Source organism: Pseudorasbora parva, chromosome 6, assembly GCF_024679245.1.
Source record: "Pseudorasbora parva isolate DD20220531a chromosome 6, ASM2467924v1, whole genome shotgun sequence".
Lineage (NCBI taxonomy): Eukaryota > Metazoa > Chordata > Actinopteri > Cypriniformes > Gobionidae > Pseudorasbora > Pseudorasbora parva.
In genome coordinates this window covers 18,536,715-18,553,576 of record NC_090177.1, presented here as the reverse complement: position 1 = coordinate 18,553,576, position 16,862 = coordinate 18,536,715, and the positions used below count along the sequence as shown (strand labels likewise).

At 37.7% G+C, this 16,862-nt stretch overlaps 1 protein-coding gene across 1 annotated transcript in view; it reads right to left on the bottom strand.

Moving 5' to 3' along the window:
* c6h1orf127 (chromosome 6 C1orf127 homolog) overlaps nt 1-16,862 on the bottom strand; it is a 197,355-nt gene that overhangs the window by 147,958 nt on the left and 32,535 nt on the right. The window contains exon 12 of the transcript XR_010905311.1: nt 73-205. The gene's annotated coding sequence lies outside the window, so the exon portion shown is untranslated. The remainder of the gene's footprint in view (nt 1-72; nt 206-16,862) is intronic.

Genomic DNA, 16,862 nt, shown 5'->3' with positions numbered 1-16,862 from the left:
TACCCTGTGGGGGGACTTGGAAGCCATGTGTCGACATGCACCATACTGCTCACTACATTGCCTAGGTCTTACCGGGAACAGGAAAAAAGGGGCGGAACAGAGGCTCTCCAGATGTTCTCCATCACAGGGCCACGGGGGAGAACTGCACCGAGCTGTAACACCTGCTTCTGTGAGAACCACATCAACCGGGCCAAGTACAGCGGTGCTGCGAATGACAGGAAAACAGCTCATTTTAGAGCACACACTAATGTCAGACTGGCTTTCCTGGCAGCGTTTCTACAGTCCTAAGCTTCAGAACACTTATCTTATGGTTTACATGATCACACGATTGGTGGCAGATATTAAAACTTGCTCATGAACAGTGTTCAGCTGAGACCTGAGTAGGTGGCGAAGGGGAAAGGCGATGGGCGACGGGCATTTTTTAGGATGGTGTGTGTGTGTGTGTGTGTGTGTGTGTGTGTGTGTGGAGGGGGGGGGGGGGGTGTCCTGCTGTTGGATAGTATAATCTTTAATTTCCTAAAATAGTATGTTCGCTTGTGGGCAATGCAGCACTATGTCCTATGTACCCATAAAAGGATCCTTTGCAGACGGTCTGCTTCAAATAGTTTTGGTTTATGCATACAAAGAAAAATTGATAAATGACAACAGAATTAAATGTTGAAACGATGATTTAAACGTGCATGTTATTGCCATTGTATTCTGAGGGGAGAAAAAATGCTTTAAAAATAAGTGTTGGTCACACTTGAGCCTCACGTGAGAGGAAAATGCTAAATAATTTCAGTTTTTAACTAAAAACACCGACTTGAAAACTCCTCAAGAGGTGTAGGCTAAGTCCATGATTACTTAGAGTCTCAAATCGCATTCCGGTAATCTGTTCGTCGTGCACGCACACAAAATGCAAATGAGCAGAAACAAAAGGGAGCACAAGAGCCGCGGCAGGTGAGAGCGCGCGACGCTCAATAACACCAATGTTAAATTCTCCTTGACCTAAGGGTCACCAAACACCGACCCCAAATCGTTTAATATTTTCCCTTCGAGATCAATGGCGGCATAAATTTGGATTCAATGACAAGAATAATTTAAAACAGATCTATAAATGATAAGATGCAATTCCCAGAAGTGCTGCATGCATACTATTAAACTGACAGTATTGTTTTGGAAGCTTTAAACAGAAACCAAGTTTGTATAACGGATAAGTGCGTTTTCATAGGTATGAAAACGGTTAATCAAGCCTCAGGGTGTAATATAGCATGAAAATATTAAACATAATTTAGTTTATTTGATTTACAGTATTCATTATGGGTAAAAGCTGAAAAAAGAGAATGCAATAAACACACTTTCACGTGTAATTTACTCTATGAAACTTGGCAGATAACTGTATTTTGCGTGGGTAAAGCCGCATATTGTAATAGACATCTTTTGTATTCTCCGGTAGCGTGCATCCCAATGCGGTCTCCGGGATGCAGGTTAAAAATATCCTTTCATCTGAAGGTAATCTACAATAACTGTGATCTCACCACGTGTTTAATTTGAGTTCAGTGCTAATACTATTTTGCAAATCATAAAAAAGGCTCTCACTGATAAATATTAATTTGAGCCTTCATGATGTATTTGAAAATTCCAGCTAAAATGTCACCACATGGAACATTAATGTAATATTTCAAGGCCTGAGAGCAATGCTCATATTGATTGCATTTATTTGACTCAAGGGATGAGGAATAATTCTTCAGCCTGGGACACATCTGGCAGCCAAAGATGCGAGGCAGGGAATGAGAAAATGCAAAATAACAATAAAAATAATAGGGCTCGGATTTAAATATATCACCTCGACATTGTTTTAATGTGAATGGCTTAATACAGAGGAGATGCACCTCATGCAGTTATACATCTATTTCTGAAAGGCTTATTTCTGCATAGTACATGATAGGCTACAGATTAGAAACTAAGAAGCGTTTTCATCTGCTCGCGGGGAAAAGCAATTGCACCCGTCTAGATGACACAGGTAAACGGCGCGAGTCCTTGAAACCTCACCTTTTCCTTATATTGACAGTGCTCTTCAGTTGCAAATCAGGAGACTGTTCTTGAAAATAAAGCCTGTCTCCTTCTGGCAAGTTTAAGCAGAGACAGACGAGTTTGAGTATGCCTATGTCCTAAAAGTCATTCATAATATTGACTATCATTAGGGAAGGGCGTCTCTCTGTCCTAGTGCAAATGAAACGAAATTTGAGACACAACTTGACCCACACCTGAGCTACTATGAAATTTATCGAGAATTCCTGGATGAGAACACAACAGAATGTTGTAAACGTTCATTCAGTGAAGTATAGGAAATATATTAAAATGAACAAGAAGTTTGTGTAATCATATTCAAATCATTTGATAAATAAAGTACTTAATACTTTACTAACATAGTAAGAATTTGTAATTGTATACTAAAAATATATATGTATATAAATGTGTGTGTAATATAATATTGCAAATAATCATGTTTTTTCTAAATATTTTAATCATACTACTTTAATTATAAAACTTCTGAAAAAAATTTGATGCAAGTACGCTGAATGCTATTTCTATATAGGCCTGTGTGTTTAAAGAAAAAATAATCTTTATGAAATATCATCTGCTAATATTCTAATGAAAATCATTATTTATTTCCCTTAATATAAGAATAAAATAATCCCTTAAACACTTTCTCTACTATCCCGTTTTGCATAGTGTACTTTTCAAAGTATTATGATGACTCTGACATGATCTGTTTGGTACAAGTTCCCTTTCTGGAATTAGAGGACATTCCTCTCTGCTGAATGGGATATCAATTATGTATAGCTAAAGCGCCACCTACTGGCAGGAATAATTCAGTCAGCACAGCATGTAGCAGTGTGATAACCTCATTGAACTCCAGTCATTTTATCAGATGCTACTCATTAAAATATATATTTCATTATTGAGCATTTTTTTTGTGTAGTAACACTATTGCATTGTACTATTACTGATGACAAATTTGTTTTGAAACATGTATATAATTTGGCTGAAATAATCACCCCATTGGTGTGTGTGTGTGTGTGTGTGTGTGTGTGTGTCCTTGTTTATATTACATTGTGGGGACCAAACCTCCCCATAAGGATAGTAAAACCTGAGATTACCTACATTGTAGGAACCAGCCAGCGGTCCCCACTTTGTAGCTTATAAATCTTACAGAATGCAGAAAGTTATGTGTGAATGGTAGGTTTAGGGATAGGGTTAGTGTAAGGGGATCGAATATGCCATTTTTACAGTATAAAAACCATTACATTTATGGAGAGTCCCCAAAAAGATAGTAAACAGATATATGCACGCGTGTGCATGTGTCCACAATGTAATAAAAATCCCCTTTGAATCCCACAATGTGAATGGATTTATAAACATACTAAATTATGTTTTTTTTTTTGGCAAATGTAAAAATGCAGAATGTTTCCTGTGATTGGTAGGTTTAGGGGCAGGGGCAGTGAAGGGGGATAGAATGTACAGTTTGTACTGTGTAAAATCCATTATGCCTATGGAAAGTCCCCACAATTCACAAAAACACAGCCGTGTGTGTGTGTGTGTGTGTGTGTGTGTGTGTGTGTGTGTGTGTGTGTGTGTGTGTGTGTGTGTGTGTGTGTGTGTGTGTGTGTGTGTGTGTGTGTGTGTGTGTTTTCTAAATATAAAGAAAAGGAAATTATCTGAGAAACTCAAAAAGCATGGGTAAAAAATTATATAGTATAGGATATATACATTTATAATATACGGTAAATTAAACTTTATATGGATAAATCAAAACCTTTTTTTAAATAGATACAGCTGAGTGACATGAAATACTACAGCTTTCCAATTTATCAGTCAGCATCTGTGACAAGTTTTTGGCTGGTGATCTTAGCACAATCTTGAGAGGCTGGGCGGACTTGACTGTCATAAACAATATACTTGAGGCTAACATAAAACAACAATAGATTTTTTTCCCACCACAAAGTGTTGCACACATATGCACACAAACTCGCTTGCAAAAATCCAAGACAAACAGCTATGGCATGTTATTGATAATTTATATGATCAGATGAGAAGAGATCTCAAAACAGTAATTTTGTTTTCTTTTTTCAACTAAAATATTTTATGCCATTCAGAAGTCCACACATACTACATAACAAATATTTAACATCATATTTAAAAGATTACATTTTCCTCTGAGACATTATTAGAAAGCGGATTGAGTTCTTATTATCCTTCATTTCTGTCACCCAGCAAGCCACTTCGGTCTTTACAACTGTACATGTCTGAATATTGAAGCCGAAGGCAAACGGAACGTTTTGAACCATACTGCATCACTCATAGCTCAAAAAATGGATATTGAGCTTATCATATTTCAGCTCTGATGCCATTGCTTGTTCACCACAGTGTCATTAAAATTGACGAACCACAAAAAAGAGAGTCAATGATTTCACAATTACTTAGTCTCTTGGCCATCCACCCAAGCTTTGAAGTATCCTGTGAACTGGTGGAGGCCCTCTCCACTTCATTAGACAGCGTCAAGACCACATGATGTAACTCAATCCATTGAGCAGTCTCAATTACAATGTGGTCCATTACGTTGCTGGAAGCCGATTCAAAACCTATCAAAATCTGAAAGACTCATTTAGTCTGGGGGTCTCTCGCAGTCCTGGATGTCCGACTGTAACGTGCCCGACACGTACACCCCCTGTCTATATTGCTTGTTCAACTTGACACGTAATTACAGAGGAAATATTTGTGTATTTTGTACGGGTGCCACAAAACTGCAGTCGACTCGCTGCCAAGGCTTCACAGCTCTCGCTGCTGCTGCTGCTCCAGCCAGAATCCCTGATTAAAACAAGATGGTTTCATTTGGGCCAGCTTTGCAAGGAATCACTCCCAGAGATCTGGTGCGCGCTGCCAAATCTACTACCGCGAGGAGTGTGAGACGCTGCAGTGAGAGTACTGCGCATTAAAACACTACAGGGTTCTGGCTTCCCATTTGGTTCACTACACTTGCAAACACACACATGGCCACTGCCTGCTCGTGATATTCAATATCTAGAATATCTAAAGCCCAACTTTGATTCATTGAAATGTGACTAAATTTTGAAGGTGAGGGGGGCACATTTAGCTTTTGAGCATACATTGGCTAAAAATAATAATGAGATTATTAATAATAATCAATGAAATAAAATCTGGTGTTATTGTAACTAGTGCGCACACAAAAGAAAGAACAGAAATGTGCTGTAATTTTGAGAAAATCCGACCATAAACTACAAAGAAATATTTTATAGACTGCTTAAGTTACAGAAAGAACTTTGCGCAAGCACTTATTTTGTCTGAAATAAACTAACTTAACCTGAAACTACCAGGAATTTGTACTAAGGCTTCCATGAATATAAAGAGACCAGATGCATGTACAACGGCTCACCAAACCACAAAAGCATCTCCAAGGACTTCCCAAGACATGAATATTAACATAATGCGGAATAAAGAATCTACCCTGTTCCATTATATATGTTAAAATTAATTAATGTCTCAGATTATGCTCGGGAATTCTATGGAGGATAGATGTTAATAGCAATGTGCAACTTTGAAGTGCTCAGTGAGTTTTCATGCTTCAAACAATGCATTTATGATGTGAATATATATCTACGGAATACAATAATGCTCAGCAAAAAAGGTATGTACATGTATAAGTGTTAATTGACACCAAGTTGTATCAAAGAGTGCATTTCGCTGTGCACTCAAAGATGACAAAAATATATGTGCAGCGGTTCCTTAAGGAGCAGTCTTTTTTCTTTCTTTTTTTAAATCATAATATTGATCGTGAAGGACTGCAGACAACCATCTGTCAATAAACTGTGCCATAATGCAATGCTCGCACATAAACGTAATAATAATAATAATAATTATGAAATTAAATCTCAATTACATCGATGTGACCTAGTTTCTATAAACTTCTTGGACACTGCCGCACTCATTAAGCTGTCAAGGTGAAGTTTATGAGACAGTAACAATGAGATGAGGAAAGAACAATGTTAGCCAGTCCGGTCAAAATATTCCTAGAGGATATTTTCATGGTGTAAATATTAACTTCACCATTAGCCCATGTCTATAAGCACATAGACTGTAAATTTGTAACATAGCTCTTAAAATTAATAAGCATACAAATCATTAGACACACTTATCGGCTTCACACTGAATATTAAGTCTCGTTGAGGATGCAAAACTATGAAGATGTTATTCTTGGAGTGCGCTGTGTTAAATACAGAACAGTGAAGACTCAATATCGAGATAAGCTGTCAGACGGCTCTGTGCGAAGGAAAGCACCCCGTCTAATCTAACCACTCCGCTCCCAGCACTTAGGGTAACGTGCCATACTGGAAATCCTCAGACAAATAAAACAAAGTGGGGCCACATTGATGCTCTGTCTTGTTTTATATGATGGCTTGAAATAAATGAACTTTAAATGGAACCTTGGCAGCAACGTGCGCTATTGATCGATCTGGACAGAAGCTGAAGTTTAAGGGCATAGCTTTCCCCGAGCTGGGCTGTAACTGGAGTAATGAAATTGATTGGGCACAGAGAGGTGACAAGCCAGTAGAGTCAAGCCCTTGATGTAGGGAAACAAGAGTGGCATCTAATTGGGGTGTAATATAGGTCTTTAGAGGACATTAAGCACTCAAGTGGAGGGAACCAAAAGGCTCCTTAGCAAGCTTAAGAGTGAAGACTTTAAGCCCTTTCTATCACGCCGACATTTTCTTAGTGTGAGAACACCCACGAGATGTTTCTTCACCGATTCAACAATACAGAAAAACCCAAAACATCTTTACACCCCTGCATGGGAGTATTCCTTCCATTCAAAAATCAAAAAGGTATACTGACTTGACAAAAACAAAAAATATATATATTTTCCTTAATATATATATATATTTATCTGTTACAATAAAACATTTTACAGTAAATGTGGCCATATGGTCCCACGTTTCATTATGGCCCCATACTTCCACTACTGCCTCCATTTAACCTTAATTTTGCTTATTTTTTCCATAAAACAGTTGTTGTTGTTTTTTGTTTCGTTTTTTGTGGTGCAGTCACCTAAACTTAAAATTTTTCTTCTTTTTTTGAACCTAAAATACTCTTATGGAAGCTTGTTTCCACCACAGAATAAAAAATAAAAAAGTAAATTTCAACTTTTTTTATCTTAAAATTATGATTTCTTCTCAGAATTGCTTACCTGGCTAAACCCAGACCAAGCTCAATTTAAGATTGACCATTGGTCTGGGGAGTCTGCTCTGTATTATCTACTGCATAAGAGGTGTGATCAACGGGCATAATTCAAATGACTCTGTATGCAATTGGATAGTTGGTCCTTTGACTAATCAAACTACAAGAGGCGTGATCAACTGGCAACGACCCATCGCTTCTCTAGCTGTCATCGTGTTAAACCCGCCAATAGCGCGCCAGGTGGATAAGCCAGTCTGTGACTGGTTCCGGAAAAAGTGTAACAGAAGCAGTAGAAATAAATGTACAAGTTCCCAGACAGTGTTGCCGGGCGGAATCAAAGCACCGGCAGATCGGGTTGGGTTGTATGATATAAAGTCGCAATTGTGAGTTATAAAGTCAGAATTGCATTATAATGTTCCAATTGTGGGATATAAAATCTCAGTTGTGGGATAGAAAGTAAGAATTGCAAGATATACAAATAATTTTTTTCCTCCCCAGAATATGACTTATATAACTTGCATTTGCAAATGTATATCTAACAATTCTGAGAAAAGAAGTAAGAATTGCAAGTTATAAAGTCAGAACTGTGGGATATAGTCAGAAGTATACAAGTCGAGTTTATGTCTTGCAATTCTGACTTCATATCTCGCAATTCTGAGAAAAAGTCAAAATAAACTTACAATTGTGTGATAAGTCGTAATTATCTTTTTAAAGGTTTTAAATGTTTTATGCTTATATGTTCCTTTAACACACATTATAGAAAAAAAGTATTTCGGTTTGTGCTGCTGTTTTGATCCTCCACTGATAAGGCGATCTAGAAAGGAAAAGACATTTGTCACCTATGCAAAATGGCCTTAGTGACCACACTGAGGAAAAAGTTACAGCACATTACAAGCACTTAGTGCAGTGATATCAAGGTTCACCTCTGATTTCCAATCTTAGGCCAGGAAGGGGGTGGGGAGATGGTCATTAAAACGCCATTACAAGCCCATATTTCATATTCCAACCTCGCGTATGTTTCAAGGTGTTAAAAGCTCAATGTATATTCCACTATATTTAAGCACCGGGACAGCAAAGCCGCACAGACACCTCACCGGCAGCCATTGACCTTGGCCTATCCAGCCTTCATTAGCTTTTAGACACTTATCACTCATAACTGGGTTTGTCCTCGTTGCCACACTTCCTCCTTCACTTCACTTAGGCCAGCAAATAATGGCTGGAATCCATTTATCTGCCATTTCCAACAAGTGCGTGACATTAACGAATTATCTGCTTTTCACTAAGTATGGCCAAGGTACCCTCCAAAGAATTCCCTCGCTCCTGGGTCAGCCTTTTAGAACTGCCTTTCTTCATTAGTGCCATTTTCTTTCCGCCGTCTTTAAATATTCATTCTGTTTTTTCACACACACTGATTTCGGTTTATGAGCACTATTGGGCGCAAGCTCTTTTTTTCCCCAAACACATATTTATTTAGGTATGAGTTTTTAATGCTCTCTTATACTTCATAACCGTCATCCTCAAGAAAACATTGATCTGAGTTGCAAATGAATCTAACCATGGCTTTCCATTCTCTGTGTGAGATATTGACTTCTGGTTAACTGTGTTCCACATGCGGTGCAGTGATCTGCAAACTGTTGGCATAAAAAGTATGTAATCTTTATCAGATTAAATGCAAAGAGCTGCATCACTAAAATGCTTAACAGATTTTTAGCGGAAAGTACAACTGTTTAGAGCACGCTTCACGCTGTTATGATCATACAACCACTGTATTCAGAGGGCAAGAACAAGTAATGCTTTTATTCAGTCTTTATCTATCAAGGTAAAATATCAAACTAACTACAAAGGCCCAGACAGTGATGTGCCATTAGGAAGACAATTCAAGCAAGAAAAAAAATCCTTGCTTTTAACACGAAAAAAAAAATCCCTGTTTCGTCTCCTCTAGTGAGAATATGGTCTAAGTGATGCGTGTGTCATTTTACATTTGTTTAAAGCACGCAGTACTGGCCTTTCATGCAAAGCCTTGACTTTCAACCATTTCCAACAAAGCTGATTTTAAATATTCCATTGCATCACATGTCGTCGATCTCTATGTAAAATGGTCATGATTATTTTATTTTGTAACATTAATGGAAGAACATGGGCGGGTGGGGGGGGGGCTCGTGCATTTGCAATTCATATTCCCCTGCATGATTACATTAAGAGAGTGTTCTGTCATATTTGATTAATGTATCTTGTTTTCTTTAAAACCAGATTAAAATATGAAAACTGACAGAAATGAGGCCATTACAAAGAATTATCAATTTTTAATAATCTACTCAAGAGAGGAAAAATGAAGTGGCGTACACAAAGGAGCTGCTCAGAAATTCAGTAATCAGGATTTTGCTACATTCGCAATCAGTGTTATGTGGCAGATGGGGACTAGGCGTCTGTGTTTTAAGGGTCTTAGCTGGAACACAGACACAATTAACATGAAAGGTTCCCGCGCTAAGTGTGTTCATGTGTCAGAGCGCGAATGAAAAGTGTTATTGACTGTGTAAAAGCACCAGCAGAGAATTTCATATTTCCATATGTTCATAATATGGGGTGACAAGAATGGACTTTTTGAATGAAAAAAAAAAAAAACTGTTCACCAAAAAATGAAAATCTTCTGTCATCATTTACTCACTCTCGTGTGGTTTCAAACAGACTTGCTTTCTTATAGAGAAAGAAAAACACAAAAAGAAGTGTACTGGTCATTGTTTTCAATGCATAAGAACTGAAGCTTTCAAGCATCAAAAATGCACGCAAGTACAATTTAAAAGTATTGTAAAAGAAAAATATAGTTCATGTTTTCTGAAATCAGATGATAGATGAAATTTATATTTTAATTCACTTTTAATCTTACCCTCAAGTGAACCGAATCATTGAGTCAGCGAGTAGAAAATTAAGTTAAATGGATAGTTTATCCAAAAAAGAAAATGTTAAGTTTCTTTATTCTGAAATATTTTATTATATTATTTATTCTGTTAAAGAGAAAAGAAGATTTTTTTGAAGAATGTTGGTAACAACTGATGGTAGACATTTCCCACTATGGAAGTAAATTACTTGAGTTCAACAGAAGGAAGAAAATCGTACAGATTTGGAACAACATTAGGGTGAGCAAATGACAACATTTTCAGTTTTGAGTGAACTATCCCTTTAAGAATGAATCATTCAGACAGTGAAAATCATCAGATTCAAAAGCATGATTCAAATGAACACATAAACGCACCAACAATCATGTTTATCGCACAGCTATCATGGTGCGCAAGTCATATGAACAGCTTTCATGATATTTTTATGGTATGTTAAAGTCCTTTTTTTCCTTTAAAGCCAGTACTCAGTTTAACTGCTGGAACACAAAAGGATACATTTGAAAGCATTTCCATGCAAAGCAAAGCAAATAATGATAGCTTCGAATGTCGCCATGATATACTAATTGTGTACACCATTTACACAATTGGTATAAAAAGAGGTATATTCATAATGCACAGACTGCCAATGTAGAAAATATTTAACCTTGTTAAAACGAAGAGGGGAGAAAATGTGCCTCTGTTCAACCATCAAAGTTAATGGCTATATTTGGAACAGAGTGTGTATATGGGTATAAACTAGGATTTCAATTCCAGTATCAGCCATTTAGCATGACCGTGGGTGACTGTGAATTAAAAAGGTGGTCCTTTATGTGCGACCCCTCTGCTCAAAAGGGTACATCCATAACTTATGTAGACAGCCAGGCCATTAGCCACCAGAGCTAGGCCACCTTTACATAATACACTCTATACTAATCACTGACCACCCCAGTCACACAGCTAATACATCACGCAGACCCCAGAACATATATTTTAGGATAAACCCAGTATATCATGCACCTTTAAATAAAAATAAAAGTTATATGATCCCAAATGTGAAAAATGTATGAAATCAAAGGCATCAGAAATGCTATACTGCTATACCTTTAATACAGCGTTAAAGGGAAAGTTAGCATAAAAATTCAAATTCGATCATAATTAAACCTCATGATTTATTATTTGTATTTTTTTAAAAGATATTTTAACGATAAGACAAGTTCACACTTTTACAATACATGTGACAGTCATCGCGGTGGCATAAGAAGATATGACCTCATGTTGAGAATATGACAGCTGCCATTCATTCCCATTTGATGTCCTCATTTCACATTGACACAGAGAATGTAAATATGTTGGCAAAATGTCTCTCAGCAGTGCTGAGGCAGCCTCTTTTGTTATTGGACAACTAACGAGAATGACAATGTGTGATTTTGTGAATAGAAACCATATGGGTTATAAATGTACACAAAGGCTTTTTCCAAAACTGAAGCAGAATCAGCTGTTTCAACTGATATGGTGTAAAACACAGAGCTCTCGAGGTCTGGATGGAGCCAGCGGTAGGACTGCACATACTGAACTGTTTAAAATTCTGTAAAGTGTTTGGTGCACTAAAGAGCATTTGGTTCACATAAAGGCTGCATGTGCTTATAGGATGCACTGTGGCTATATACATCAACATGTGATGACATTACAGACATGTGGACAAATGATGATGCTTTGCTTAAGCTGACCTTTTGAAAGTGTTATCTAAGATTGTTACTTGAGCAATTGTGTGAGCCATTCCATTGACTCAATACTCACCAACGGCAATGAAGCATTCATTAGACACTGGAGAGATTCTAATTAAGTACTAAATGGACATACTCTGACATGTGGGTGGGTGGGTGGGTGGGTGGGTGGATGGATGGATGGATGGATGGATGGATGGATGGATGGATGGATGGATGCTTAAAATATCCTTAAAGGGTTACTTCACCCAAAAATGAAAATTGTCATTAATTACTTACCCTAATGTCGTTTGACACCCGTAAGACCTCCGTTTATCTTCGGAACACAAATGAAGATATTTTTGTTGACATCCAATGGCTCAGACAGGCCTTCATTGACACCAATGTCATTTCCTCTCTTAAGACACATAAAAGGCACTAAAAACATTGTTACAATGCCCATCTCACTGCAGTGGTTCTACAATAATTTTATGAAGTGACAAGAATAATTTGTGTGTGAAAAAAAACGAAATAACGACTTATACACTCACCTAAAGGATTATTAGGAACACCATACTAATACTGTGTTTGATCCTCTTTCGCCCTCAGGACTGCCTTAATTCTACGTGGCATTGATTCAACACGGTCCTGAAAGCATTCTTTAGAAATGTTGGCCCATATTGATAGGATAGTTTCTTGCAGTTGATGGAGATTTGTGGGATGCACATCCAGGGCACGAAGCTCCCATTCCACCACATCACAAAGATGCTCTATTGGGTTGAGATCTGGTGACTGTGGGGGCCATTTTAGTACAGTGAACTTATCATGTTCAAGAAACCAATTTGAAATGATTCGAGCTTTGTGACATGGTGCATTATCCTGCTGGAAGTAGCCATCAGAGGATGGGTACATGGTGGTCATAAAGGGATGGACATGGTCAGAAACAATGCTCAGGTAGGCTGTGGCATTTAAAAGATGCCCAATTGGCACTAAGAGGCCTAAAGTGTACCAAGAAAACATCCCCCACACCATTAAACCACCACCTCCCCCCCTGCACAGTGGTAACAAGGCATGATGGATCCATGTTCTCATTCTGTTTACACCAAATTCTGACTCGACTACTATCTGAAAGTCTGAACAGAAATCGAGACTCATCAGACCAGGCAACATTTTTCCAGCCTTCAACTGTCCAATTCTGGTGAGCTTGTGCAAATTGTAGCCTCTTATTTGTAGTGGAGATGAGTGGTACCCGGTGGGGTCTTCTGCTGTTGTAGCCCATCCGCCTCAAGGTTGTGTGTGTTGTGGCTTCACAAATGCTTTGCTTCATACCTCGGCTGTAACGAGTTATTTCAGTCAAAGTTGCTCTTCTGTCAGCTTAAATCAGTCGGCCCATTCTCCTCTGACCTCTAGCATCAACAAGGCATTTTTGCCCACAGGACTGCTGCATACTGGATGTTTTTCCCTTTTCACACCATTCTTAATAAACCCTAGAAATGGTTGTGCGTAAAAATCCCAGTAACTGAGCAAATTGTGAAATACTCAGACTGGCCCGCCTGGAACCAACAATCATGCCACGCTCAAAATTGCTTAAATCACCTTTCTTTCCCATTCTGACATTCAGTTTGGAGTTCAGGAGATTGTCTTGACCAGGACCACACCACTAAATGCATTGAAGCAACTGCCATGTGATTGGTAGATTAGATAATTGCATTAATGAAAAATTAAAAAGGTGTTCCTAATAATACTTTGGGTGTGTGTATAGTGATGGGCCGATTTCAAAACAAAAGTTTCAAACCATTATAAATCAGCGTATTGATTCGTGATTCCTATCGCGTGTCAAACTGCTGAAATCACGTGATCACAATTAATACACTGATTCATAACGGTTCAAAACTTTTGTTTTGAAACCAGCCCATCACTATAGAAGTCGTTATTTAGTTTATTTTTGCGCACAAAAACTATTCTTGTCGCTTCATAAAATTATTGTAGAGCCAGTGTAGTGAGATTGTAACAATGTCTTTAGTGCCTTTTATGGGTTTTGAGAGAGGAAATGACAATGGTGTCAATGAAGGCCTGTCTGAGCCATCGGATTTTAACAAAAATATCTTCATTTGTGTTCCGTACGGGTGTCGAACGACATTAGTGTAAGTAATTAATGACAGAATTTTCATTTTTGGGTGAAGTAACCCTTTAAAACAAGATAGATTTACTTGAGAAATGTCTAAGTAAATAAATGTGAGGTTTTATAAATGAGGTTTATGCTAAGGGAGTTACAAAAACAAACACAATATACTCTCTGTTTTATCATTTTACTGTTTGGTAATATTTTTGTAATAGAAAACAAGAAAAAATATACAGATTAAGAAAACAGTTTTTGCTTCTAGAAATGCCATTTTCTCTCCAGAAATGCACACAGACACAACTGACCATGTCCTCCCCTCTCAACTCCCTTGCCTCCCCTTACATTCTTTTTAATACCAGACCATTGTGTTGTTTCTATAAGCTAAATGCTTTAAAAGGTATAGAAGTCCCTTGAAATGAGAGCAGGAGGATAATTGAACAGCTTAAAAACAGGAATCTAATTGTGCGGGCCCCTCTGGGGGCCAATATTGAACTACCTTATAATAGGGCTGAGATATTCTCTTCATGATTTATTGCCAAATCCCTGTATTTTTCAATACATTATAGTTTCTAAATTGTGTTTAAATTGAGTGTGGAGGAGCTCAGGCCATTAGGAGATGCAGAAATGAAGATCATATTTAAATATTCATGCACCCTTTACCTTATTACTGAATCCGAACACTAACAAAATCAATATTAAGTGCAGTTTGACATAAATTTATTTATGAATTTCGACTTTCTAAGTAGTGTATTTTTTCACTCAAAAATTGCCAGTATAATGTAGTAATAATATCAAAACAGAGTGTCAGGGTGCATTAGGCTGCCAGACTCATGAAGGGCCACATAAAAACTCACAGAGCATCCACGTAAATTTGCTTACTGGGCACAACTGTCCCGTTTTACAAACATCACTCATTTTACTGCCCCGTATCGCACGCCGCTGCTTCGCTGGATGTGAAACTGAGGCAAAGATACAGTTGTCCTGTTTGTTCAAACGATAAGCTCACGTTAAGCCCGATTGTATTAGAGCCTTAATGCGACGCGGCGTAACAACCGATCAAAACGGATGCCCTTCTGTAGCTTCACCTGTCCTTATAACTCACCTTCCTTTGCTCTCAGCCAGCATTCTCATTTACATAGCAATACCGTGAATTAAAATGAACCAGGAGAAAGAGGGGGGAGGAACGCTCACAAAAGCAAACTGCACAATTGCTTTTATGTCCCATACTTGCTTACGTTCTAAGATTTCGATTGAGAGCGCTTCTCCTCGCACATACGTACTGCGAGAGAACAAACAACACGTCAGTGACGCATGGACAACAACAAATGTTCTTTAACTAAAGCGAAATTGGATTTGTTTTTATAGTTTTTTTGGTCCTTAACATTGAGTATTGAACAATAAACGGGCCTTTACTGGGCTGATGCCATGTCTCTGGATACAAGATGCTGTAAAAGCAGAAAGGGCCGGAAAAAGCTCAGCATCAATCCAGAGAAAGACAGCAAAGCCATAAATCTCAGAGTCGTAGCCTTCGCTCTCCTTTTAAAATCATCTAAACGGATTCAAAGAGGTTGATTCCGTTTGAGGCTGTCTATAAGAATCTCTTATAAAATCTTTAAGCATTGGAAACACAAGGAGTAAAAGAGAAAAATAACCTCATTCAAAGGTTTCAAAACTATATGTGTATGAAAGGAAAAAAACAAACAAGTGGCAGTTGTTCAAAGTCTAATGTGATTCATGCCGGTCTTTTTAGAGTTTAATACAGTTTGCCCCACCGAATCTTTCTACTTCTTTTGGTAATTTCAAAGCCATTATAAACAAATACTAAGCGAATAACAACAACAGCAACAAAAAGTTAACTGCAAATTTGCTTATCTGTGGTTACAGACTGCCGCTTCCGACAGCTTGGCAAGTATCACAGCTTTCACTGGGCTTGTTTCTGTCCTCCTGTGTACAGTAATGTTGAGGTCAGGACAGTGATGTGAACAGTCTTGTCAGCTGAGACAGTAACTCACAAGGTGAGGTGGACGAAGACCGAGACAGGTCACAGACACTCAAGATCCAGCTGAAGAGAGACCAAGACACACAACTAAAACAAACTGTATCTACGATTGTCCACTCAGTTCAGGTCTATTAGTTGACCGTATAAAATGACCTCACTGAAGGAAATGCACAGAGTCAGAATCGATGATGTAAGTAGCTATATGAAGAAAGGACTTAAAGCATTATAGTAAATGTGGTTGCACTTTATTTTACAGTGCGTGCCCCTACTTACAATGTACTTACCTTAGAAAGCACTGGTTAATATAAGGTAACTACATGGGTTAAGTTTAGGTTTAGGGGTAGGTTCAGGATAAGTACCTAGTTATTACCCAGTTATTACTATACTAATAGTATATACATGGTGAACAGGACTGTAAATAAAGTGCTACCATAAATTTCATATTGGGGAAAATATTTTTTTTTCCAGTTACACTTTATTTTAAGGTGTGTTACAGTATACATTTAAGTACAGAGTAATTACATGTACTTACTATAGGGTTAGGGTTAGTTGCATGTAATTATGCATAATTTATAGTTACTGCTACAGTAACTATGAAACGTGTTACAAGGACACTAAAATAAAGTGTTTCCTTTTTTCTACAGAAATTAACTGGAAAAAAAAACATTTGTGTTGCAATGTTGCATTTTATTGACGTGAGATCACCCCCCCCCCTTTTTTTAGTCTCATTTTCCCTAAATTTTAATTTAGATTCTTAGAAATATTTTTTTTAAATAACCAAAACAAAAAACAAAAAGTTTTAAAGGGGGGGTGAAACACTCAGTTTCAGTCAATCTCATGTCAATCTTGAGTAGTAGTATTGCATCCTTCATATCTCCGAAAAGTCTTTAGTTTTATTATATTTATAAAAGAAATATAGGCTGTACCGA